General features: G+C 44.5%; 2 long non-coding RNA genes across 16 annotated transcripts in view; one reads left to right on the top strand and one right to left on the bottom strand.

The window, feature by feature from the left end:
• LOC106730484 overlaps window positions 1-24,956 on the top strand; it is a 432,222-nt gene that overhangs the window by 332,091 nt on the left and 75,175 nt on the right. The window lies entirely within an intron of this gene.
• Window positions 1-24,956, bottom strand: part of LOC106730486 — a 283,593-nt gene that overhangs the window by 11,790 nt on the left and 246,847 nt on the right. For 4 of the 15 annotated variants that reach the window (XR_004326145.1, XR_004326157.1, XR_004326152.1 and 1 more), the window contains 6 exons: window positions 23,386-23,450; window positions 18,903-19,102; window positions 14,209-14,407; window positions 10,467-10,596; window positions 9,858-10,021; window positions 4,710-8,853 (listed from right to left, as the gene is read on the bottom strand). This is a non-coding gene — a long non-coding RNA (uncharacterized LOC106730486). Of the gene's footprint in view, window positions 1-4,668; window positions 8,854-9,857; window positions 10,092-10,466; window positions 10,597-14,208; window positions 14,408-18,902; window positions 19,103-23,385; window positions 23,451-24,956 lie in introns of all 15 variants that reach the window. The other 11 variants (XR_004326155.1, XR_004326148.1, XR_004326153.1 and 8 more) reach the window with 10 other exon arrangements.

The following is a 24,956-nucleotide window of genomic DNA, read 5'->3' on the forward strand; positions in this document are numbered from 1 at the left end:
TGGTATGAGTTCTCCTTTGTATGTTTGGTAGAATTCCCCAGTGAAGCCGTCTGGTCCTGGGCTTTTATTTGTAGGGAGGTTTTTTATTAAGATATAAAATGCTCCAATAATTTTATGATTAGTGTATTATACATGGTATAATGTGTATTATGCTGTAATATAGATAATCTGATTATATGATTATTAAAATTAAAAAACAAATTTTAATAATACTCTGTTCATATATGCCATGGTATAAATATAAATGTAAGCATACATGCACAAATGGAATTATCTAATAACCTTCAGCATACTCGGGCCACAATTCTCATGGTAAGAACTGTCACAAGGAGAGGTAGTAAAATACCATAGAAAGACCACATGTCTCAGAATGAAAAAAGTTTAAATCCAGTCCATGTGGGGTGTGGGAACCTGGGCAGGCCAGTTAACCTCCCTGAATCCCTGTTTCCTTGCTCTAGTTTAGAGAGGCGGGGGAGGGGAACTTACAGACTCAGACTGAAATAACATAAGTGCACAACGCAGCTGCTGGCACATAAGGAATCAATAGACATCATTATTCATGTTCTTGTTAAATTTCATTATTATTAAAGGCTAACTATCGTTGTTTTCAGTGGAAGTCAGAAACACATTCAAGAAGCACCCATTTACCTACGGGGCTTTCTTGGCGCAGGGCTGGCTACCACGGTGTCTGTTTCTCTTGGGCCTCAATCGGAGAGCGGGGCCAGTTGTCCTCACTTTCCAGCAGTTGTTGAATATTCAAACTGATATCCCTTGTGGGGTCAGATCTTGGGGACAAATATTTCTTCTATGTCAAGGTTTCTTAAATTTCACATGTGATTTAGAAAGCAAATAAGCCCCTTAATTGCTTCGTTAAGCTAGTCAACACTAATTAAAAAAAGTCAAGAGGAAAAATATTAGAAACTGCTGTGCTTGGTTTTCAGCCTTCTCCCTTTCCTCCAGAACATGTCTTGCTCTGCTGAGGAAAGGGAGTTGGTGATTTTCCAGTGATAGGACCCATTGTGACCTCCTCAGTTCTGAGTTTGAAATTGAGCTTTGCTCTTTTGGGGTTCCACTCAGTTTATTACTGGTGAAACATGATTTCCCAACCCTATGAAAAAAAAAACCTAAAATGCCTTAAAAGGAGTGCAGGGGGTAACCCGAACTATTTTGATGAGTTAGAATTCAACCAGCTTGTAACATCAGTTTCTTCTCCCGTGGCACAGCCCAAGAGCCTAAGAACACTGTCACAGGGATCACAGACAGGAGCCAGGCTTAGAGAGGGAGAGGCTTCGCGTGTAAATGTGTATGTGTGCGTGTGTGTCCGCGTGCATCTGTGAACTTGAAAGCACCAGGCACCTTTGTGCACGTATATGGTGGGGGATGTGTGATAAGGGGATCCTGCTTGTCTGCAAGACGACTGCAACCTGAATTCAGCCTTTTGCTCTCGTTCAAATGTTGGGACAGTTACTCCTCTTAGCTCTGCTGAAGCTTGTGAGAAAAGTAGGTTTTGTTGTAGCTCTTCCTAGAACTAACTAGGCCATCTCCCTGGTTCCATCAGCTCCCTCGGAATCTCTCAGATCCAGAAAGAATGATAAAGAAAATCTAGTAACCTGCCCCTCACGCTCCTTTACTGTAGTAAATAGCTTCTATATATTGAACACTTACTGGGTACCAAATTCTATTTAGATATTTTGTAACTATGGCCATAATTCTCAGTAACTCCTTGAGGTGCATTTTTTATTCCCATTTAATTGGTGAAGCTATCAGGGCCAAGAGAAATACAGAAAAAGGCTCATGGCCTCCGAGTTGGCAGGTGGTTGAGCAGGAATTAGAACCCAGAGCTGCCTACTGCAAAATCACTGTGATTTCCTCCTTACCCATCATTCAAAAGGCTCTTTATTGTGATCCTCTGAGTTAAACTAGCAATTCTTCTTGGTCCCAAACGAGAAGAATCTGAGTCCCTCCTTGTTTTGAAAATGCTACTTAGAATAGTGCCTCTGCCAAGCCTCCCTAGTGTGTGAACATCCCCTGTAGCTCCAAAGCTGGTTTTCCCCAAAGCCTTCAGGACCTCAGTGCACGTGGTACCCTTCAGAGGAATTTGGGCTGCTTATGGGAATCTGGCTAGAAGAACAGATATGTGAATGACTCAGAGATTAGAATCAGAAAGAATTTTGCCCACAGTTCTCACTTGTACAAGGAAGACCAGGCCTGAATTATTTAGGGTTGCTGGTGATTTCCCGTGGGATGCGTCAGCCCTCATGGATGGCCTCTCTCATTGGACTGTGAGTGAATGGGAAGGCTAAAAACCTCACCTTGATCATAACAAACTCAACAGAAGTCCAAAACTTTAAGGCTCAACCAGCTATTTTTCAGGCATTGAAAGCATTCTGGGACACTGTCACATGGGCCCACTGCAGAAACAAAAGCTGGATGTGTCTTGAGAGAATGATGTAATGTAGAAGCCCTCAAAGGGGGTGGTCGGGGGTCCAGTTCGTATGTTCCAAAGGGTTCCATTTACTCAGTAATGACTAGTTCCACGCTATTTTGCTTGGCGAGGCACGGCAACTGGCCTCCACCGTGTGACTGGCACACTTCTGGGGGTTGAAAGGCCTGCCGTCCAGTAGACTCCTAGATACTCAAGATCTATTCCAGTTTCCTTGAGGCCCAGGACTTGTGAGAAAGGACAAATTCCTAGGTTCCATACATAGCGGGTCTGAGCAGTTCCCTTGCCTTGGACTCGGAAAGACAAAGTCTGCAGGTGCTGGGCGGAGGGGGTGGGGGGTGGCAGGCCAGGGCAGGACCCGTAGCTCTGATGATGCTTCAGACATGTGTACATTCTCTTTAGAAGACCAGTTACCTCTGGCCATGGACTGTATGTAGATAAACCAAGGCACAGAGTGTGCACAGTTAAAAAGACTACATTTGTGCAATTACTGACATCATTAAAACAGCATATAAAGGAACAAGCCAACCTTACATATCTCCTTTCATTTCTTGGTGTTCTGAAGATTGACAGCAACTGACTATAAGCCTAAAATATTTTATCAAGTAGTTATCAAATAATAACCATAAAGGATATGAGCTAGCATCATAGGATTCTTTCTCAAGAAGATCTTTAATGAGAGTGAAATGAGGTCTTAAGAATAACAAAGTTATTTCTGATATTTCTGTGGGGCCACTCTTGCTTCTACTGTTTGCAAATCAAGGGCCAAGAATCAAGTTTAAGCAGGAAGAATGTGTGATGAACTTGATGGGGGGGATAGGGGCACATGACATGAGTGGATCTAAGAAAATGGGTGTGAGAGGCTCTCTAACAGCCTTAGTCATCACCCAGAGGTGACTGCCATCAGAGCATCTATCAGTCAGGCAAAGAATCCAGGCCCTGGTAAACATGACCCAGGATATCAACACCCCAGATAAATGTGCTGAATTCTTCACAGAGCTGTGATTCTCTGGGGGGCCTTGGGAATTCATGACTAAGAAATAGGTTTAAGGGTAGATCTCAGCCCTCTGGGCAAGGCGAAGGGGAGTAGAGACATCACAGGGTTACCTGGGGAGCTCCAACCTTCAGACCTCATTGTGGCCAAAGTGATTAGAATCCACTGGGAGTGCCTGGCATCAGACATAGTCAGGGGACCCCAACAAGGGTGCATGATATTCTAAGCGTCACTGGCCAGAAGACAGAGCTGGTTAAAGACTCCTGATAGCCTTTATCATGAGCAGGACTGGCTTGAGTCCTGGGTACTCTTAAGCCCCCTCAAGGGTCAGAGGAATGAACCCTAATTATCTGTAGAGGAAGCCAACCAAAGGGTGAAAGATTTTCTGTACCAGCACCATGGAAAGCCATCAATCCAGGTCCTTTCCGTGGAGGCTCTCGCAAAAGGAGAATGACCCCCACTCTGCAAGCAGCAAGTGAGCATAACCCAGGCCTGTGAAGGAACTAGTGTGAAAGGGACTAGCGGGAGGACACGGGCCAGTCCGAATGAGCGGGTCAGAGCTCAGTGATGATGCAGCAAGGCCGGTGGGCCCTCGTCAGAAAGAGCCTAGACCAGCCACGGACTTTGACATTCTAAGTCCTAAAAGGCTTCCACACACTACACTGCAGCGGGTCCCCAGACAGCCCAGAGACTCCTCCCTTCCCACACGAAGTCCTGGGAAAGCCACAATATTTCTCTTCTTGTGCTTCCTCCTTCAGTCTGCTCCAACTACCTCTCTCTCCCCAGCGACCCTCACATCAGAGGCTGTGTCTCCACACTTCAGGCCTTCACCCAGAGCCCTCTCTTTCCCTGAAACCCCCTCTTTCCCCTCCACTCGTTCTACTCCTATTGGGGCTTTGAACCAAAGCCCACCTCTCTCCCTACCAGGATTAGTTTAGTTTGCACTGACTTTCTCCAGGCTGCACCATCTGAATCGTGTCCTTAGTCGTCATTATTTATAGGGCTTCCTAGAAGGTCCAGGGGCAAGGGCCAGACTCACGTTAAACTATAAAGAGTAGGAAGAGCCCCTACAGGCCACTTAGGCCCACCGTTTCCCTGGGGACACAAGCAAGCAGAGGTCCAGAGGGGAGAAGCGATTTCCTCAAGGCCACAAGAGAATCAGTAACAGAGGAAAGAAACATCCGTATCTCCTGACTCTCCACCCACAATGTCTTCCATGACTGTCTCTTACCTAAGCAATTCACCTGGAGAGCCAAACCCAGGAACAATTACCTCTTCAGAGGAATCATAAGGTGTGGGTCAGAGCTCTCTCCTGATGTTCCAGCGGCTGTGGGTCTTGCTCAGGGTCTCTGCTTTGGCAGTTCGGGCTGAATCAGAAGGTTCCAGAATCAGCAGGAAGGAGCCAGGCCTGGGTGAGGCTGCCTCCAAGGCACTGCACCCTCCTAGGAGGCAAGAGAAGGAGCCCCATGAAGTTAACCTCGAGCTTTCCTGCCATCTTCCCTCTATGGCCTCCACCTCGCAGCAAGTTCTGGGATCCAAACATGCTCAGGGGTACGGAAGGCTGTCATCCCCAGGGCCTCACACTATAAACTTCATTTCCTCCCTTTATTGCAGTTAACTGCCCATGAACTCTATTAATATTTTGCAAATTGAGATCCCTAAAACACATGTTACAGTTAATTTTAACCTCATGCTAACTAGGATGTGGTCAGATTTTCACAACAAATTCCGAGGATATTTGCTATGCCTTGGGAAAATGCATTTAAAGGTGGCTCTGAGGTGTATTGTTTTTTTTTTTTTCTGAATCCACACATTTCCTTTCAACCCCTGTTGTTAAGGAGCAGGCAGAAGTAAACCGTTTTAGGAGAGGAGGAGCCCAAATACTACGGGACTCAGTTACGATGCCACTGTGGCAGAAGGAAGCATCCACCAGAGTAGGGGCGAGTCGGAGAGTCCCATGTTTCTGAATTTGCCGTAGTGAAAGCATCACGTCCCCTTAGTAAGCCAGTGGGTGCGCGCTTTTGCACGAGGGATCATTTTTCTTTAGGAACATGTTACCATTCCATAAGCACAGTTCTTCTCTTTAGGAAATGCTTTGGGTTCTATAAGTTTAGTAGGAAAAAATTGATTTTTTTTTCTTATCTCCAGTTTCTGTTTTATGGAATAGTATCACAAGTGGAACTTCTAAAACTGATCAGCCAGAAAAAAGAAACCCTTCCTTCCTTCCATCCCTTCCTTCCACTCTCCCTTCCTTCTTTCCTTCTTCTTCTCTCCTGCTTTCCACTCAACAAGTCTTTTCTGAGTACCTCCATGTGCCAGGAATCGCTCTAGCCTTTGCAGATACAGTGGTAAACATATCCTCGAAAAACACTAACCACATGACTCCACATTTAATCATTTAATTATACTTGAGTATGCAACCATTGAGGTAGATGTTCTTCCCCAAGAACATCAATCTATTCAAAGGATTCATCTTAACAGAAAGATCTGAGAAAATGTTCAGCTATAGAAAAAGAAAAATGCCCCTTCTATTAATCGGGGTCATCACTTTTCTGTTTTTAAGGGTTTTTGTTTCCCAAAACAATTCCCCATTTCCTTTCAACCATGCTCTTAAGCTGAGGTTAACCTAAATCTTGGTCACTCCAAAGGAGGAGACGGTGTGGTGTAGCATTTTCCCCCCACAACCAATTCTGAGACAGATGACAGGAGCAAGGCCATTGAGGAAAAGCATGTCCAACTTCCTCTGCCTCCTGCCCTTCCACAGCAGCCAAGGACACACCCAGACCTGGAGCAGAGACCCTCCTCTTCCACGTGAATATTGAACTCCTTCTCCAGCCTCCACTCCTCTCACTATCTCCCCCGACCCTCTGAGTCCAGCAGAGCAGGTAACATTCTTAATGTGTAAGTGCCAGCTTCTCTCAGTATCTTCACTACTTACTTAGTTATTCAGGGAGGAGTCATCTCCAGAGGGGAAGGGAGACAGTCCATCTTGAAGGACCAGTGACAGCTGAGCTAATTAATAATCAGGACAAAACATTTGACCAAGCACCAGTGAACATGCCACAGGTTTTATTTCTCAAATTGTATTTTGCTAAAATGAAAGCATGGGAGGTATTCTGGATTAAAGAATGGAATCAGGTAAAGATTCTCAAACTTTTTGGTTTCAGAACACCTTTGCACTCTTAGAACTATAGACCTCAAAAGTTTACGTGGATTTTGTCAATCGATATTTAACACATTAGAGCCTAAACTGAGGATGATTTTTGAAGGTTTATTAGTTCATTAAAATGAACTAATAATCATTAAAAATCATTACATTTTGATATCAATAATATATTTTTATGAAAATAACTATAACTTTCTACAAAGCAGTTATGAGAAAGAAATCAATTTACTTAATGTTTGTTTTAACAGAAGAGCCCTGACTCTCATATCTGCTTCTGCATTCAGTCTACTGTAATTTCACACATCACGTCGCCTCTGGAAAACTCTACTGTGCATTCTCAAAAGACCACGCATCACTGTCTATGCCCCAATTGCTTCATTGTTAAAATGGATATAATAATCGTAACTACTTACCCGATAGTTATAAAATCAAATGAGTTTGTCATGCAAACTGCTTGGAGCAGTATCTGGCACGTAGTAAGAATTGTTACTGTCGCCGGCACCATCGTTATTAGTGCTTCCTCTGCTGAACCCCTCCCTGAATGAGGAAGGACTCCTTCCATGTTCCGATGGAAGAAAACTCGACACTTACATGCATTGCTCTTGAAGGGAAGCCGGATCCCTCTCTCTCTGTCCTCTGGGATCCCCATCGGAGACAGAGCACGCAGGGCCTTTCATTGTAAATGTTGGCCCAGGTTTGGACCAGTGGTCCTGCAGTGACTCAGACTCGAGGCTGTCAGACGGGTCCTTATGGGATTAAGCAATTTACAAGGAGCCCTGGAATCCTCCTCATGATCGTCAAGGTACTGGGTTGGATGGAAACTCAAGGGTCCTTCTGTTTTACTTGCCTCCAGCTGCAGGACTTTTCCGTGCTCCGTCTCTGATGTTTACCCTCAGCCGTGGTGTGGGCGCTGTCAGGGACTAGGAGGTTACCTAACTGAGGTGTTCTCTTGATTGATGGCATATCGGGGGTTCACACATCTTAGTCTTGCCTCCCTGGGGCCTCTCCAGCACCTTCTCTTCTTTAACTCTCCTTACCCAGGCCATGTCCTCAGTGACAGGGTTTACCACTATTCCTCTGATATTAAGCCATACTATTTCTATTTCTTCTGCGGGAATGAATAAGGGTGAGAGCCAGGGGCATTGGAGGTAGACTCAGACTTGAGTATGAGCTGTGCAACTTTCACCAACTTACTTAACTACTCTGAGCCTTGGTTTCTTCAGCTTAATAATAAAGGTACATGAGGATGTTATCTCACAGGTTTAACCAGAGATCGTGCGAGATAATTCACATAAAGGGCCTTGCAGGATGCCCGGCCTGGAGAGGATGGGGTTGACTTAAAGGCTGGTGCCTAGGAACAGAAATGGGGATGAGGGTGCACCTAGGAGAAAAAGAATGAGGTGAACAGGATTTGACAAGAGAGGAGCTAAGCAAGGCTGTCATCTCCGCTGGGGCCCACCTTCAGCCTGACCCCACGTGAGCTCTGGAGTGTGAATCCCACCTTAACAACGTCCCACCTTGACAACAGAGCGTGATGCTTTTGTAATTCTGTGTCAGGGGATCATTGGCTGAGGTATGAGGAGTCGGGGAGAGTGGTTGGGGTCGGGGGAGAGGGCAGGATGAGGTGCCTAACACCCTCAATGATGTGGCTTCCAATCCTTAGAACTTAATTCTGTAGCGAAGGGAGAAGCCGTGAGAAACGGGCGCACAGGCCCAGGAAAGAGGATCCTGGAGGCTCGAACGGCATCTATAACTTTAACGCTCCTTCCTGCTCAGGTACCCAGGCTTCTCACATTAAGGTCAGTTCCCCCAGGCACAGCTCCTCCAAGACTCTGCTTGATCACAGCTCCCGAGGAAACATCCTAGAGAGGTTTAGCGGGACTCCCTCCAGCTCTCACACCACCACTGGTCCCCAAAGTGACCGAGACTCATCATCTCCTGCGTCCCCCATGCTCCAGGATCGCTCTCCTCCCCTCTCTTGGCTAGCATCACCCATCTAGGTGGCTTGCCTCATGCATTAACCCACCTCTAGGGGTCTGAGTCCAGGGTCACCATGCCTTTAAGCTTATGCATCTCGTCAGGGCTGGGCACAGCAGAAGAGGCTAGTGGATGACCTGGGGCCACACGTACCCTGCTTCTTCTCTGTGAAACAGCAGCCCTTTCTCCTTACGACCAGAGTTCATTACAACTGTGGGTGCCGCAACTCCTTCTTCGCCTGATGGTCTAGTGGTACGGGGGGCCCCCAATGACCTGGGAGCAATCAGCTTTAAGTTATTAGGAGTCCAATGTTTCCTGGTAGAAACAGAATCCAGAATCTAAAGTTTCAGGGGCTAGAAGCGTATAGAAGCACTGCCCAAGCAGTTCACTGGCAGCGACGGTGAGTGGGCACCCCGAGAAACTCACTACAGGGCTCAATAATAAATCCTTGAGAGAGAGAGAGAGAGAGAGAGAGAGAGAGAGACAGAGCCAAGATCCCCTGGCACCCTCCAGGGCAGTCCAGTGATTCCCGGGGCACGCAGAGGCCCCGGGGAGGGGCGGCCCCAGGGCTGGCTGAGAAGGTGCATGAGGCCGCTCTCAGTTGAGAGAGCTCCTTCATAGCCCAGGGCCGTGCAGGGATCTGGGCCCTGGGTCCCCTCAGCCCAAGTCAGCAGCCCCCAGAGTGTCTCAACCCTGCTGCGGGCCTCAAAGCTCAACCCGCTTGGCCCAGGCCCCACACGACTAGGACACCCAGGGCTTCAAAGGAGCGCCCCTCGCAGCAGCCTCCTCCTCCAACGCTTCTTGCCAAAGCACAGCGGAGGCAGGCTCGAAGCTAAATATTTGGATTGACTGGGAGGGAGAGTCCAGTCCCTCTGAGGGGTATTTTGCCCAGGCCGTGAGGAGAGAGCCAGCTCACGGCACAGGCGTGGAAAGCAGGGCATCGCCATGCGGTTGGTCAGCCGGCAGGAGAGCCTCCCCGCCTGCCTCCCTCATCTCATTTCAGCCCCTTAACCAGCCTGGGAACCTGCAGGGTGGGATGGCTCCCCTCTTGTGTGTGCAGAAATTGAGCATCTGGCCAAAAAGGGGAAATAGACTTCTTAAGTGTGTACACTAGAGATGGGCTGAAGACTGGACCCTCACTCAGGCCTTCTGAAGGCGGGGTCTGCCCCCCTCCTCAGCAATGGAGGCTGTCTGCCTCATAATTGATCATGCCTGGTATAAGCACACAATTCTATAGGGAGGTGGAAAGAGCATGGATTTGGGGGAAAAGAACTCACCCTTTGTGACCCCAGATCTGTCACAGTAGACCCTCTGGAGCCTCGGTGTCATCTGGAAGGTGCAGGCCATCATGGACTCCCTCCCCCAGGCCCAGCACTGGACTGTGCGGAGGACCAGCCGAGTCAGTGTGTGTCTTAGAAGCTCTTTCCACACTGCGCGGCCCCTGCACCAGGCCAAGGTGACAGCAGTGATTACGCTGAAGAGCTGATCATCACACCACAACCTGAAAGCAACTGAAGATGGCCCTTATCTTAGACATCCTCTTTTCTACCCACTTCATTTTCTAAATGTAAGAAACTAGTTTGCTTCAGATGACCTAGCGAAGTAGTAGCCAAGCCGGGCTTAGATCTCCCAGGCCCGAGCTGTTCCATTACCTCCTCTTTCTCTGAATGTTCCCAAACACTTCAAAAGCACAACATTTGTTCTCTGCGAAGTAGATGGGACAGGTGATATGCCCCAAGTTTACAGAGCAGGAAATGTGACACAGGGTTACGAGCATTACCTCAAATGGCTTGGTGAGTAAGTGATGGCCTGGGAGCTCACTCTTCATCTGCCCAAAGTCACTTCATTTTAAAATTTAAAGAAAAACAAAAATGAAAACTACTCACACCAGATATTGGCAGTCCAAGTGTCAGAAGGCGTTCCTTCGTACAGATTTCGCATCCATTGCAGATTCTCCTTTATTACATCCTTGTCTGGTAGGCAGCCCACCTCTGCCCTGGGAGCTCCCGTGCAACCCTCATCAGACAAAGAAACCCCTTGTTAAACATCCCTGACTTTAGCTAATATTTACCAAGAGCCTACAGTGTGCAGGGAACTAGTGGTATTTTGATTGTTAGAAAGTTCTCCTGTGGGTTAGAACACCATCTGACTCCTTGTGGCCAGTGGCCATCCTGCAGTCAGACTTTAATCCAACTGCCCAGTGTGATTTATTTGCTAAGGAATTTGGCAAAGTTAGCCATTCCCTTCTTGATACTCTGTCTTTCTTACCTCCTGGCAATCAGGGGTCTTCTCCTAACCCTCTGGCTGATTCTTTTCAGTTTCTTTCACTGGCTACTCTTTCTTTCCTACCCCTTAAACATTACTGGTCAGGACAGTGCTGATTCACAGCCTCAGAGACCTGATTCCCAAATAATACATTGACCCAGACCTCTTTCCACCAACCAGCACAAAGATGTTTCCCTTTGGCTGGCCCACAGGCACCTCAGGCTTGGCATATCTGCAGCTGAACTTCTTTAATCCCCTGGAAACCTCCTCTCTATCCTGTCTGCCTTATTATTGCACATCCAACCCCCAAATTTGGACATCATCTTTCCTTCCTTTCCTTTGTACCTTGTCTAATTCCTCAGTTCTGCACCCATCCAACCTCTTGAAGCTTCCCTTCTTCCCACCCCAAGTCCTACTGGTTTAGTCCTGACCCCATTTTCATTTCCCTAGAGTATGTAACAGACTTCCAGCTTGCACCCTGGCCTCCTTGTAATTACTTCACCACAATAATACAGGAGTGATCTTTCTAATATGTGATATGTTTGGTCACTCTTTCCCCACTAAAAACCAGTCAATGACTTGCATCTTCAAAGAATAATGTCCAAATATTATATCATGAACTAAGGAGCCTTGTGATCTGGCCCCTGCCTACTTTTCTTATTTCCTTTCTTCAGGTCCTCTGGGGTCCTCTTACACTTAAGTCTGGTCATTTCTCAACTATGCTGTGCCTTCTCTGGATCCTGGTTCTTATCAAAGTTCCATTTTCTGGGATGCTCTTCCTTTCAAAGGATACACTTGATTATCTTCTGCTTCCTGAAGAAGCATCTTTTTTGTGAAGCCATCCCCAACCTCTCCAGCTAGAGCAAGTCTCCCCCACTCATGCTGCTGTGGCCATGACACTATCCTCTATAACATAGCTGGGTACTGTGCATGGTGACATCTTGATGGCATATGCTGACTTTTATTCATCTCTCTGCTTTCTGTTGCTTAGCACAGGCCTGGAACCATATAGACACTCAAAAATTATTTGCCAAATGAATTAGTAAAATGAGTAAATGAATAATTGTATCTTATGCTTCTGCACTATGTCAGCCTCTCTAAACTTACCCCAAAATGTTTAACCCTGAGATTGTTTATAACTCCCCAGCCAGTGGAACCAGCTCTTTATCATTTAAATTTAACTAGAATGATATTTCCACTTACAACAAGCAGTTAAATGAAACCATGGGCGACATGGAGGAAATTAAAGACAACATTTTAAGAGAGTGTTGCATCTTCTCTTCATTGACCCCCAACTCCCCATGTCCAAAATGGGTTGCTGCTCCTGCTCTGTCCATCCCAACTGCAAACCTAAAAATTGGTGACAGCATACTTTCCTATCTCTTCCCTTCTGCCTCCTGATAGTTCCTCCTCTCTTTGTTGCCTGATTCATGATTAGCAGATACCGCTTCCTTGCTTGAGCTGTTTGTGTCCTTTATTGCTATTCAGGGCTTTAGATTTATTCCTAACTTGGAGGATGATCAGCTTGAGATTAGGAGAATGTGTCTTTCCAAAGCAATTTTCAGAAAGTACAGTAAAGGGGAGAAAAAGGCTGGAATGAGGTTTGATTTAGTTTGGGCTGATTTTCTGGTTGAATTCTTTCATGTTGCCTCTGCTACACCTGCTGACTTACCACAATGTAAGATACTCAGCAACACAAATGTTTTCTTCCTATCCCCTCCCGCAGCGTCGACCTGCCCAGTTAAGGCCATCTGCCCCAGGGACTATTTGTCAGACAAGAACCAGAGAACAGAGGGAATAATTCCTAACAGTAAAATTTAACAATCTTGATGTTATGAATATGATTTAGGAAGATTTAGAAAGCAAATGTGTTTATAACTACTGGGACTCTCCTGTCCTCTATACCTAACCTCAGACAATCCGGGAACCCACCAACTGGGAAGGGAAGGGAGAGTTAGGGCAAGTCACCAGTTCAGATGCTGATCTTTGGCTGGGTTCTGGCCACTCCTCACTGAGTTAGCTCTTACAGGAGGGCTGTTAGGGAGACTAGAACTCCCCACATAAGGTCTGAGCATCAGAGCTGTCTTCGGCTCCCCCCTCCCCCAGAGATGTGGGTGTGCCCTGCTGCCAGGAGGCCCACTGGGCCCAGGCCACTTCTTAGTGGGCCTCTGGTGGGCAAGTTTCGTACTGTGATTACTGTTTGTCCGAGGAATACTTTCATGCATTGGGAAAAATCTTGAGGATATTTAGTTTTTAGATAATCCATAAAAAATAAAGGAGAGCAATTTTTGAAAACTAGGTAGAGAGAGAGGGAGAGAGATGAAGAAACAGAAAAAAGAGATAAGGGGGCAAAAGAGGGAGGAGAGCGCTTCTCCTGAATTCAGTTTCTGCAGAAACACGTCCTGAGCAGGATCCCTGGGTGAGTGATTTAGTAAGGGAGTTTCTCCTGGAGGGGCTGGTAGGGGAGGAGGGCACCACTGTCACATTCACAAAAACGGTAAAGAGGAAATCCGGAGGGATCTGCATGCGGGGTTGCCAGATTTAACAGCTAAAATATAAGATGCCCAGCTAAATCTGATTTTCAGGTAAACAAGGAATCATTTTTTAATGTAAGTATGTCCCATGCAATATTCGTTTGAATTTAACTGGGTGTCCTGCATTTTATCTGACAACCCTGTGTGGGTGGGAGCCCTGACACTGTCCACTAGGAGACTGAAGGAGGAGGAGTGTGGAGGGGGAAAGGCCCAGCTGCTCTCATTCCCTGACCGCTGAGTCGAAATGCATTTTGGGACCCAAAACATTGCGATCAAACGGATGTTAGAAACATCCCATTTCAATGTTGTTCCCCCATCCCCAATCTTCAAATCCAACTTTGGCTGGAGGTGATTCTTGGACACATCTGATTTAAAACAAACACACACACACACACACACACACACACACAAATGATGACAATCTATTCCCTCTGATTTCAAAAATTATGAAAGTCCATAGAAAATATACAGGGTATTTAGAAGAAAAGATAAAAGATAATCTGTTATTAGTAGAATGGTGCATTTATTTCTTCCCTTTTTCTCAGTATATGTATATATGAGGTTTTTAAAAACACTTTAAATGTGTTTTTCAAAATTAAGACAGTACTCTAAATGTTTTAAATCCTACTCTTAAAAATGAACATTATTATGAGAATTTCCTATCCTTAGTTATTATTTGAAAGCATCCATTTTAATGAATGCGTATTATGATGCATGGCTAACTTATCCTTTATTAATTCCCTTATTTTGGACATGAGTTATTCCTAATTTGTGGATAATAGAAATGACACTGTGAGTAGCTACACAAATATTCATCAGCATATCTTACCGTTGCCTTGAGATTATCCCTAATGCTTTTTACACCCAACTTTAAACTTGGGCTTCCGACTAGAGCTGGAGGAGTGGCGAGCTGTTCAATTATCCGATGCTACAGTTTTTCCTTTAGAATGGGATGGCTTCCACTAACCACAAAGAGAATATTCAGGTGCAACTGACAGGATCAATTGATATCTTCAAATCTCTGGAGCCTGTTAGGAGAATAAAAGGAAACAAAACAATGTTCTGGATGGCTCTGGAGATGGAAGAAAGACTTAAGGAGTGAGGGACACATTAACTCAACAACAGAAGTGTCCTGATAGTTCTGGGAGGCAACAGAAATAGCTCCCTCGAGGAACAGTGAGCGCTGGCTTGCTGGAGGCATTCCTGGGAGAAGTGGCCGGGTACAGTGGCTAAGAGCAGGGCCTCTGGAGCCAGAGGTTGGGGGGCTTAATCCCAGCTCTGCTATGTTCTGGCTGTGTGACCTGGGGCGAGTGGCAGAACCTCTCTGTGCTTTGACATCCTCAGCTGAAAAGTGGAATGGATCCTAATAGTTGTGAGAATGAGATTAAGAACTCGCGTACAGCACCAGAGCTACGCTGAACATCTACTACGTGTTCGATAAATGTTAGTACTTATTTCCAGTGCTGTGACTCTAGATGGGTTTGGTTATGCAATATAGTTGGCTGGTAACTCTTAGCACTTGTGAGTCTACACTTGGTCTCTGAAGGTCATTATGCCAGGACAGTGATACCAGTCTGATGGACACTACTAGCATTCTGCAGGGCGTACCTGGTTCTATGTGTTTTCAAATCTGTGTGTCATTGTTTACCTTTTTATGAGCAAAAACCAACTTCAGGACTCTGTCCCTTTGCAGCCGTGATGGAGCCCAACTGTGGCTTTGCAGCTTATCCACTTTGGAATCAAAGAGCTGCCTTGTAAAAGTAGTGTTGCAATCTTTAAATGCCCATAAAGAGGGATTTGAACATTTATCTCACATCATGTGAGTTGGTCAAAGTAAACAGAAAGTCTTTCAGTTGAAGAGTGGAAGTGATGACTGAGTGAAATGATATAAAACAGGAGAGTGAGGTTGAGAATGTGTGTTTGCTGTAAATAGAGGAAGGAGCCAAGTGTGGTTGGTACAAGATAAGTCAGATTTGTGTACAGTAGGCAAGGCCACTTCCTAAGGATAGGGGCAAGTGGATGATGCCAGCAGAGAGTGAGTTCCCCTCTTTCCTATTTCTCATTTCTTGTCTGCAACCTCCCTCCCAGAAATATCTGGGAGGATATCCTAAAACAAGAAGGTATCTTCTACTGGAAAAACCAAAGCTTCATGGTTTCTAAGACTGAAATGCATGAAATACTGGGGACCACAGCAACTATGATCACCTGCTAACTCACGAAGGCTGAATTAGGGAAAGCAAAACACTACACCATTCGTCCCTTTCAACTGCCCTAGCGTAGAAAGTGAATGTTAGGGAAACCACTTTAAAGACAGCTAAGTGTTAGAAAAAAATGAAGTTGTTCAAATTAAAAGCTCAGAGAATGCATTAAACGGCAAATTACACTGTGGGGAGGTGGAGACCGAGGGGGACAGGAGTGGTAAAGACAGGGAGAAGACCCTGATGGAATGGGGGCCCCCCGAGAACTCCCTCTGCATCTCCTCTGTGCACCATGTACCCCGATTCAGCTCAGAACCAAGAAAAAAGGATCAAATTTGCTTCCAATGACTCACAACCCACCAGAGCTTCTGGAATTCAGACCTCTTTTGTCCCAAATCCTAGAACTACCCAGCCCTATAACAAGGCAGGTTCACATGAAAACTTGTGGCCTCTCACTTTGTTAGTGTTTAAAATAGCGAAATCTCTGAAGATTTACAGCTGATTTTTTCCTCTTTTCAGAACGTCCCCTGTGGATAGATTCGGTATGACTGCTAGAGAGGAGGTACCATCCCTGGCCACTTAGACCATTGGCTTTCATGACCGAGCACCCACTCGTAACAAAGACTCTAAAAGTTTGGTTTATCCTGTATTTTGGTTACAAACGTTTTTTATTGGAAAGGGCTTGTAAAATTTTTTTTTTTAAATGTCAGCTCTGGAACAACATGTGACTTATGAGCTTAAAATCAAAGCTACTTTTAGAGAATGGCTCCTGGGGGAGACCTAAGGGTTAGACTGTGGAAGCTGATGGCTTCAATTAAGGACAGTCCCCAGTTCCAGGAAGCCCAGCAGGCATGGGTATCCTGGAAGGACTGAGAGGTGGACAACGGGAGACCACGCCGAGCCAGTTATGCTGGAGTGGACCAGGTCAACGGAGGGGTCGAAGACTTACTTGCTGGGTGGCTACAAATATAGCGAAGATGCAGGTGGTTTTGTTGGTGAGATGGGAGGCCCATGGCATTCCTTTATAGTCACTCCTGGCTTTTGAGCACAACAAGGTGCCCTGCATTTTGTACCATGACTATGGCGATAGAAAGCTCTATGCATGTGATAAAACTGCAGAGAACTCACACACACACGCACGCACTCATGAACAGATAAAACTGAGATATCTTGTACCAATATCTGTAAAACCTAGTTGTGATATGGTACTATGGTTTTGCAAGACATTGCCATTTGGGGAAACTGAGTAAAGAGTGCATGAGGTCTCTGCAGTATTTCTTACAACTGAATGTAAATCTACAATGATTTCAAAATAAATTTCGTTTTTAAAAAAATCAGTCGCAATTGAAAAATGTCGGAAAGCTATCTTTCTAACACGCGTTCTTATGCTGTAAAGAGTGGAGAGTTAAAGGCGTATTCCCTCAAGGCCAGGGCTCCAAATGTTATATAGTTTCCAGATACACTCCTGGGATGCTGAGAAGGTGGAATGGGGCGAACGTGATCACAGAGGCATCTGGTTTTGCCCTCCGACCCCGCCCCGCCCCTGGTTTGAGCAGGCATGCCAGTTTTCAGTCACGAGCTTTGTGGTATCACGCAGGAGCGCAGGGCATCACTCTCTGCTGGTGCAGACGCAGCAGACACGGTGTGGCTTTGAATGCAGCAGTTCTGAAGGCAGTTTCTGGATTCTTGGATTATGACTAAGGCTGGGTGTTCCTTGGGCCATATTCCAGTGTATTTTGCCAATTCCCCATTTTCCCAGGGGTGAGAGCGGTGGCCACTACCCTGCTGGGCCAGTTCCATGATGACTCTGGGGGTCACCTATGGAGACCTAGCTAAAGCTTTTCAAGGGTTCTCTCAGCATGTACTTCTCTTCCGTGTATCCCGTATGCATAGAAGGGCTAGCGTGGGGATTTCATTTGTTTGTCTTTTTTTTATCTTCAACCGCACTCGGATGCTGAAGCCCGGCGACTTTATAGGTCCATCACTCTGCCGCTGGATTCCTTCCCAAATGAGACAGCCTCCGTCTAATAGTCTAAAAATGTCTACGGAGAGTTAGCAAAAGTCATAGAACGATCAAGGGGGCTTCCTAACAGCTGGAATTCTCTGGGGGTGTTATCTGAAAGTGAGAAGAAACAGCAGGAGGAAACTGGGGTCTCAGTTACGGGAAATCATTAACACTTTCACCTGTACAGAGATGGGGGTACCGTTGATGGCAGCACAGATAAGACGCCCCAGAGACACTTTAGGGAATGCTGGACGCTGTTTCAACAAAGTGGTAGCTTTGTAGGATGAATAATTCTTGAGATCTAACGTGTACAGCATGATGACAATAGTTAGTAACAGGGTATTGTACACCGGGAATTTGCTAAGATAGTAGATTTTAGGTGCACTCACCAGAAAAGAAAAAAAAGAAAGAAAGATAAATATGAGAGGAGAGGGACATGCTAGTTAGCTTGACTGTAGTCATTATTTTACTATGTGTAATGTGTCAAAACATCATGTTTCACTTCTTAAGTAGATATAATTGCTATTAAAAATATAAATTTTAAAAACTTTCTAATACATTCAAACTCTCTGGGGTTTTAGTAGGTTTGTTTGTTCTTAGTGAAATTCTTGGTGCGATGGTGTCGAGCATCCCACAGGAAATTAAAAGCAGCTGAGAGGTTGTTTGAAACTCCTATCTGTCCCTCTTGTGATATTCCTTCTCTCCATCCTTTAAAATGTTAAGAATCTCTTCTCTGCAGTAAACAGAACAAAATGGAGGTGTGCTTGCAGGCCAGGTCAGTGGAGCAGCTGGGACTGGCAAGGTCGGATGCTATTGCTGGGATGTGGTGGGGCTCTGTGGCTTTCATGTTTAGAAAGGGGAGGCTGAGAGTGGCTGGACCCTGGAGGAGAGCCGCCTCTTCTGTAGCCTTAGCCTCCCCGTGTGTTTCCTCCTTTCTCCTTTTTCTCCACCCACCTTTCATCATCCTCAGAAGCCCATGTGTGTGAAAAAGCAACAGAGGAATGTGGGTGGGTTGACTTGTATAATTAAATCCATGTTGCATCGTGTTCTTTAGAATTAATAAGAAATTCATCCCATTGAAACTCACCATGACATCTTCCCTCTGACTCAGATTTCTTTTGCATTTCTCTCCTTTGCTTGGCTAAAAGCATTAGACATGGGGCTATGGTTCAAATTAGTATCCTACATTTCTCTCCTCTTTTTTTTTTTTTTTAATTGAACTTTTCTGCTCAGTAAAGAGTTTAGTTTGTTTATATTTCATTTTTCTTCTGTTCTATTTCTCCGCCATTGTCTTTTTCTTTCTCCACTTGGAAAACTTACTCAGTGAAGGAGAAAACAAGCGAGCTCTTCATCTTGCTTTTGATGGCAAGGTTGGCCAAATTGTGCGGCTGGCCAGAGCTCGACAGTCCAGGCGTCATCCTCCGAGGCTCTTCATTCCCTGGACCTCCATATCCTGACACCATGGAAACCAGGCTCCCACAGATGTCCACTGAGGCCGAGGGAGCTGTGTCTGTGAGACTCTGAGACAGGGAGACACAGGGAATAAACGGCACTTCTAAATTCCTGGGTCATGTTGCAAAACACCTTTTTATTGGGGGTAATAATCTGACTTCATTCCCTTATAAAAGTAGATTTATGTGATGGATACGTGATATATATTTTTCTGCCACTGTTCTTGTGGGATAGTGGGTGTATCAGTTAGGATTAGATTCAACTGTGAGTAACATAAACCCGAAATAACAGTGGCTTAAACCTGATAAAAGTTTTTCCTTGCTCATGTAGAAGACCGGCTGTAGTAGTTCAGGGCTGGTCTGGTGGCTCCATTCCACAAAGTCTCCCTCACAATCCAGGACCCTGTACAGCTCCGGGGGTGTGGCCCCCAGCCTCACGGTCCACATAGGTAGTTACATCATCGTCTTAAGAACATTCAGATGAACATTCAAAGGAGCTCATCTCCTTCCTCTGTAGGTGTCTGATCACAACAGGGTGCCTCAGCCCAGCCTCAGGCGTGAGATTTGGGGCTGAGGGTTGAGACCAACACAGGCTTGGGTCTGACTGTGCTTGCCCATCGGCTGTGCACATTTGAATAAACCCCTCACCCTCTATGGGGTTATGTAGAATGTATGTATGTTTTCTCGTACATATAATGGAAATCATACTGTATCTCTTACCACAGGATGAGGATACAGGAGGATAACACATGTAAAAGAACTGGCCTGCTGATTAGCATGATAACAAATGCCGTTTTACAGGGCTTTTAAATTTCTTGTGGAGTGGTTTTTCTGTTTCAAAGAAAACCAATCCCATGTTTAGAGACCTAGGGAGAGCGCCTCTGAAAGTGGGCTGCACGTTCTTTACAAGCCCTTCTCCCAACCAGAAAAGAGAGTTAACAGGAATCGGGCAACCCCACCGGTCGTTCTCCTTCCAGTGAAGCAGGTTTCTCTTTCCTTCTAGTTTTCCTCTCTGGGGGGTACAGTGGATCGATGGTAAATATCCACTCCCCATTTCCGTGTGTTGCAATGTTTTTTCAACTGCAAGTTGAGAGACCCATTCATGGTTGTGAAAGCAGTTTAGTGGGTCATGGCCAGCACTTTTTATTGAAAATAAAATGAAACAGAATAGGTTAGAAAAAAATCAGAGTGCATCACAAATAATCAATATATCTTTTTCCTGAAATGGATTTCATATATGTATGTGTGTTCACGTATGTGTATTCTACTTTATAAAGTAAAATGTATTTCCTAAAATGGGCTGTGAATCTTGAAAAAGAAGAATAAAGTGGGAGGAATCACTCTATCTGACATTAAAGCTTACTATATACATACAGTAACTAACACAGCATGATATTTGCAGAGAGATAGGTCCATAGATCAACAGAACAAAACAGAGAATCCAGAAATAGACCTCCATAAATATGTCCAGCTGATTTTTGGTAAAAGTGGAAAAGCAATCCAAATGAAGGAAAATTCAGCTGGCCTTTTCAATTCAGTTGGTCTTTTCAATTCGAATGATCTTTTTTTTTAAAAAAATGACCCAAGAAGCTTGTCATCACATCTAGATTCTAAGTGGCAGCAAGAAGACAAGAGACTCCATCACGTGTGCCAGCTGTCTTTTAAGAAAAATAACTAAGAGGTTCCCTTGGGTCTTTATCTATGTTCCACTGGCTGGAGCTTAGTCACATGGCCATACCAACATAAGGAAATGGGCAATGTCATCTTCATTCTGAGCATCACACACCCCATTAAGATTTTTGTTATAAGTAGAGAAAAACAGATATTGATTGACAATTTATTATCTCTCTACGCTACACAAAGATGATGCAAGTGTGGAATTTCACCTTTCCTGGACATCAAAATGAAGTTTCTGCAGCGCATATTTGACCCCTGATTAAAACCTCAGATAGCTCCTTAATGAACACAGAGTCAAGTCCAGACTTCTTTGTAAGGTTATTTAGGTTCTTGAACATTGGACCCAAGCCCCGATTTCCATCCATCCCCTGCCCACCGCATCCTCCCAAATGCTGGGACTCCCCAACTTCAGTGTTCCTGCTCAGCCTCTTCCCTCACCTGGATTCTACGCCTCTAGCTAACGAACAACGCCTTATCCTTGTCGGCCCAGTGAAATTGTCGTTTGCTTCCTCTGATGCCCGTCCTGACTCCTGGAAGCCCGAGGAAGTACCTGTTCCCCTCTCGAGCCTTTCCTTCCTCTACACGCTTGTCAATTACAGCACTAACCACAACTTGCCTGCTTTTTGTTGTTGTTTTCATTCTGTTTTGGTTTTGCTGGGGACCGGATGTTCCTCCAGCACAGGGCTTACTTTCCTGATATTCTGTTTCCACAGATCTTGGAATCTCTCCGTCTCCTTAAAATTATTTGTTGAATGATTGAGAGATTTCTCAGGGTCAAAAAGTAGAAAGAATGAAAAAGTGTCTATTTACAACAGGTGTGCTTTGAATGGACAGAGCTGGTATTTCACAGCTTTAGTTGTGAAGAAATAATCTGTGCATAGAACTGCTTAAAAAGGCTAAGGTGAAATGGATGATTCTTCGACACCTTGAGATTCCTATTTTACAGAAGTGAGCAAGTCAGGTTCAAAGTAGATTACGGGAGAGACCTCCGGGACCTCATGTTCCCTTAGTGGGAGCACCTGTCTGCCTGAGGGAGGGAGATGGCTTCAGAGTTTAGCATGCAAAGACAGAGTAGCAAAGACAACTTCAAAAAAAATCATTCCTCTAGCTACATATTTGGAAGAAAACCCTCTTCTCTCTAAGGGAAAACGTAAGTTTTATTCTTGGAAGCCATGCCTTTTTTTTTTTTTTTTTTTGCATACAGAGTATTTTATATTCTATTATTATTACTTGTAAATTTGTGCTTGACAACCTTGACATCAATAAAATTTATTTTATTTGGGGGGGGCATTTAAGTAGTAAAACTTTATACCCATTGAATAACATCTCTCGATTTCTCCCTTCCCCCAGCCCCTAGCAACTACCATTCTGCTCTCTTCCTCTATAAGTGTGACTATTTTAGATTCATCAGATAAGTGGAATCATGCAGTATTTGTCCTACTGTGACTAGCATATTTCACTTAACATAATGCCATCCAGGCTCATCCACATAGTCACATATGGCAAGATTTCCTTTTTTGTTGTTGTTGTTCAGGCTGAATATGTCCATTGTATGTATATACCACATTTTCTTTATCTATTCATCTAGTGATGGACATTTAGGTTGTTGCCACATCTTGGCATCTTGTGACTAACGCATGCCCCTTTTCTTGAATGAAATACCACGTGACGTTCTTCATCAGTGACAATCTTCAAGTGAAACCCTGCTGTTAATTGGCCTTCATGCGCCTCAGTTCCTTAAACCTGTAACATTCAGACCCCCTCCTATGGCAGGGACGTTTTTGGTTAATTGACCTGCATGTACTCCTTGACATTTCTCATCTTCTAACTGGATCAGGACCATGTGACTTATTTCAGCCAATCGGCTGTGAACAGAAGTGTAGTAAGTCACTTCCTGTGATGATAGGTAAGATCCAGTGTCTCCTATCTTTGTCTTCCCATGAAGGACATCTATCCCAGATGACATAGCTGCAAGATGGAGGAAGATTTTACATGAGTGTGAAATAAAACTTCCACGTGTTAAGCCACTAAGACTGGGGAGTTTGTTGTAGCAGGTAGGATTAATAACCATGACTAATATGCTGACAGTGTATGGCTCTTAGGAGGATTAAACAGTTCATTTAAATAAAAGCTTGAGCACAGTGTTTGAGAGAAATCTACATGGCTATATGGTGAAGTAAGGACGCCATTATGTAATAAAATGGTTACGTTGAAAGAAAAATGTCTAGAAGACAGGAAGCCTTGGTTCTAGAGTCATGGAACTTTAGGCCTGGACCTAGAAGTTATTTAATCTAATATTTTCCAAACTTGTTTGACTATAAACATCAGGTTCTTAGGAGAAATACAGATATCTAGGTCTTGCCCCCAGTTACAGTGAATCATAATCTCTATGGGAGGTTTCGATCACAATTGTTTTGTTGGTTTTATATGGAAGGAAAGTGAGTCACAAGAGCTTAATGACTTTCCTAAGGCCACGGAGCTGATTATTTAGCACACTCAGATTAGGACCCAGCTGCCACGAAGCCTAATGCTTTACTTCTGGGCTCACATGCTAATGTTCTAATGGAGTGAGGCCAAGACTGACCCTTTGTCCCCCTTTTTCTGATAAATCATGTCAAGACCTGCAAATGATTTTACCCCTTAACAATGAAAAGAAAATGTAATTTTAAAATTACCTTGGATGTACAGTAAAAGCAGCATTCCCATAATCAATCATCCAAAATCACGGGGTTATTTGGAGCTATTTGAAGGAAAGTAAATTGAAAACATGTTGTTAAACAATGCACCAAAGAGTTATCAAATCATAAACATCTAGATTACTTTAACATGTTGATTATTCCACATTTAGGGTCTCCTTACAAAGTAACTCTGGCCATGAAGAGACCTGGAAAATTCAATGAATCCCTTCCTAAGTTGTTAACTGTATTGGGTTCAACCACTTGGCCATGTGGGAACATATGTTAAAGTGAAAAAATATACACACACACACACAGACAGACATACTTTTTGGAGCTATTATTCACACTTTCACTAAGCAGAAGACACAGAGGCCTGTTATTAGGACATGTCTCTGAGGGTAAAGAAATAGCTTGGGGAATGCAGTGGTATAACATTGAACACATTAAAACCTATCTGGAACTTAGGAAATCAAATATACAGACATTCCATAATGACCCTTGGGTTTTAGCATAATTCCTGAACCTGAAAATTCATAACTAAATAATGGCAGCACATTTATGACATAAAATGCCTTAAACCATTTGTTTATTATTATATGTGGATTTCAAGTTTTATGTTTAAGAAAATTGAAAGCCTAGCCTTTTTCTCCCCCTTGGAGGGGTGATATACCAATTACCGTTGAGAGTCTTTGTTTTTCTCACTGGAAGAGAGCTAAACCAAGGCTGAAATTTATGTCAAGGCATCTATTTGGTTATCAAATCTACGATCATACACTCGTGTTAAACTAAACCAAATTAAATTAATCTTTGTTGAAAAATAAATGATGTAATTCCTGGAGGATCCTGTTTTACTCCCAGGATGGTGTCCTGGTTTTTCTAAGTAGCTTCTAAGAAAGCAAAGTCTGAAATTGCTCTTGAAACTGAAAAGAGGAAATTGCCTTGAGTGTGGCAGGTGTCTAGAAGGAGTCCCTACCCATGAGTGATCTGTGATCTAAGGGGTCATCATTCTAGGACTAAATTATATATGCATTCTTCCTGAGGCCGGATGCAAAGGCTGAACTCTAAAATTAATCTAGATGTTATTTCTTCTTTGAGTTCTAAAATGAGCCCAGGGAAGATTAGAAGTCATTCATCTGACTGCGAATCACAGTGCATCCTCTGACTTTTCTTGGAATGGATTCCTTATGTGGACGCAATGCGAGTTGAATTGCATCTGGTTATTGTTTCTAGAGAACTCTGCTGAAATTCAAACTGAGCCTGTGTATTGTGAGCTGATTTACAGCGCCTGCCCATATGAGAACCAGAATGGGACTGGGAGCTGTGACAACCAGGAGGTTACACTGAGGGCTGGGTCCATATTAAAAGGGCATGGCTCGGGGGCTGGGAGGAGCAAATGCGATGTTCTCCTGGACAAAGAAGCCTTCTCTTAGGGCTCTGATAACAGCCAGGAGGGAGAAGGAATGACAGCAGCACGGTGGAAAGAAGGCAGAATTTGAAATCAGACATAGCTGAATCTTAATCATGGCTCCACCATGGAGGAGATAGGTGATTTTTAAGTAAGTTTTGTG

This window comes from Camelus ferus, chromosome 15 (assembly GCF_009834535.1).
Source record: "Camelus ferus isolate YT-003-E chromosome 15, BCGSAC_Cfer_1.0, whole genome shotgun sequence".
In the NCBI taxonomy this organism is placed as follows: Eukaryota; Metazoa; Chordata; class Mammalia; order Artiodactyla; family Camelidae; genus Camelus; species Camelus ferus.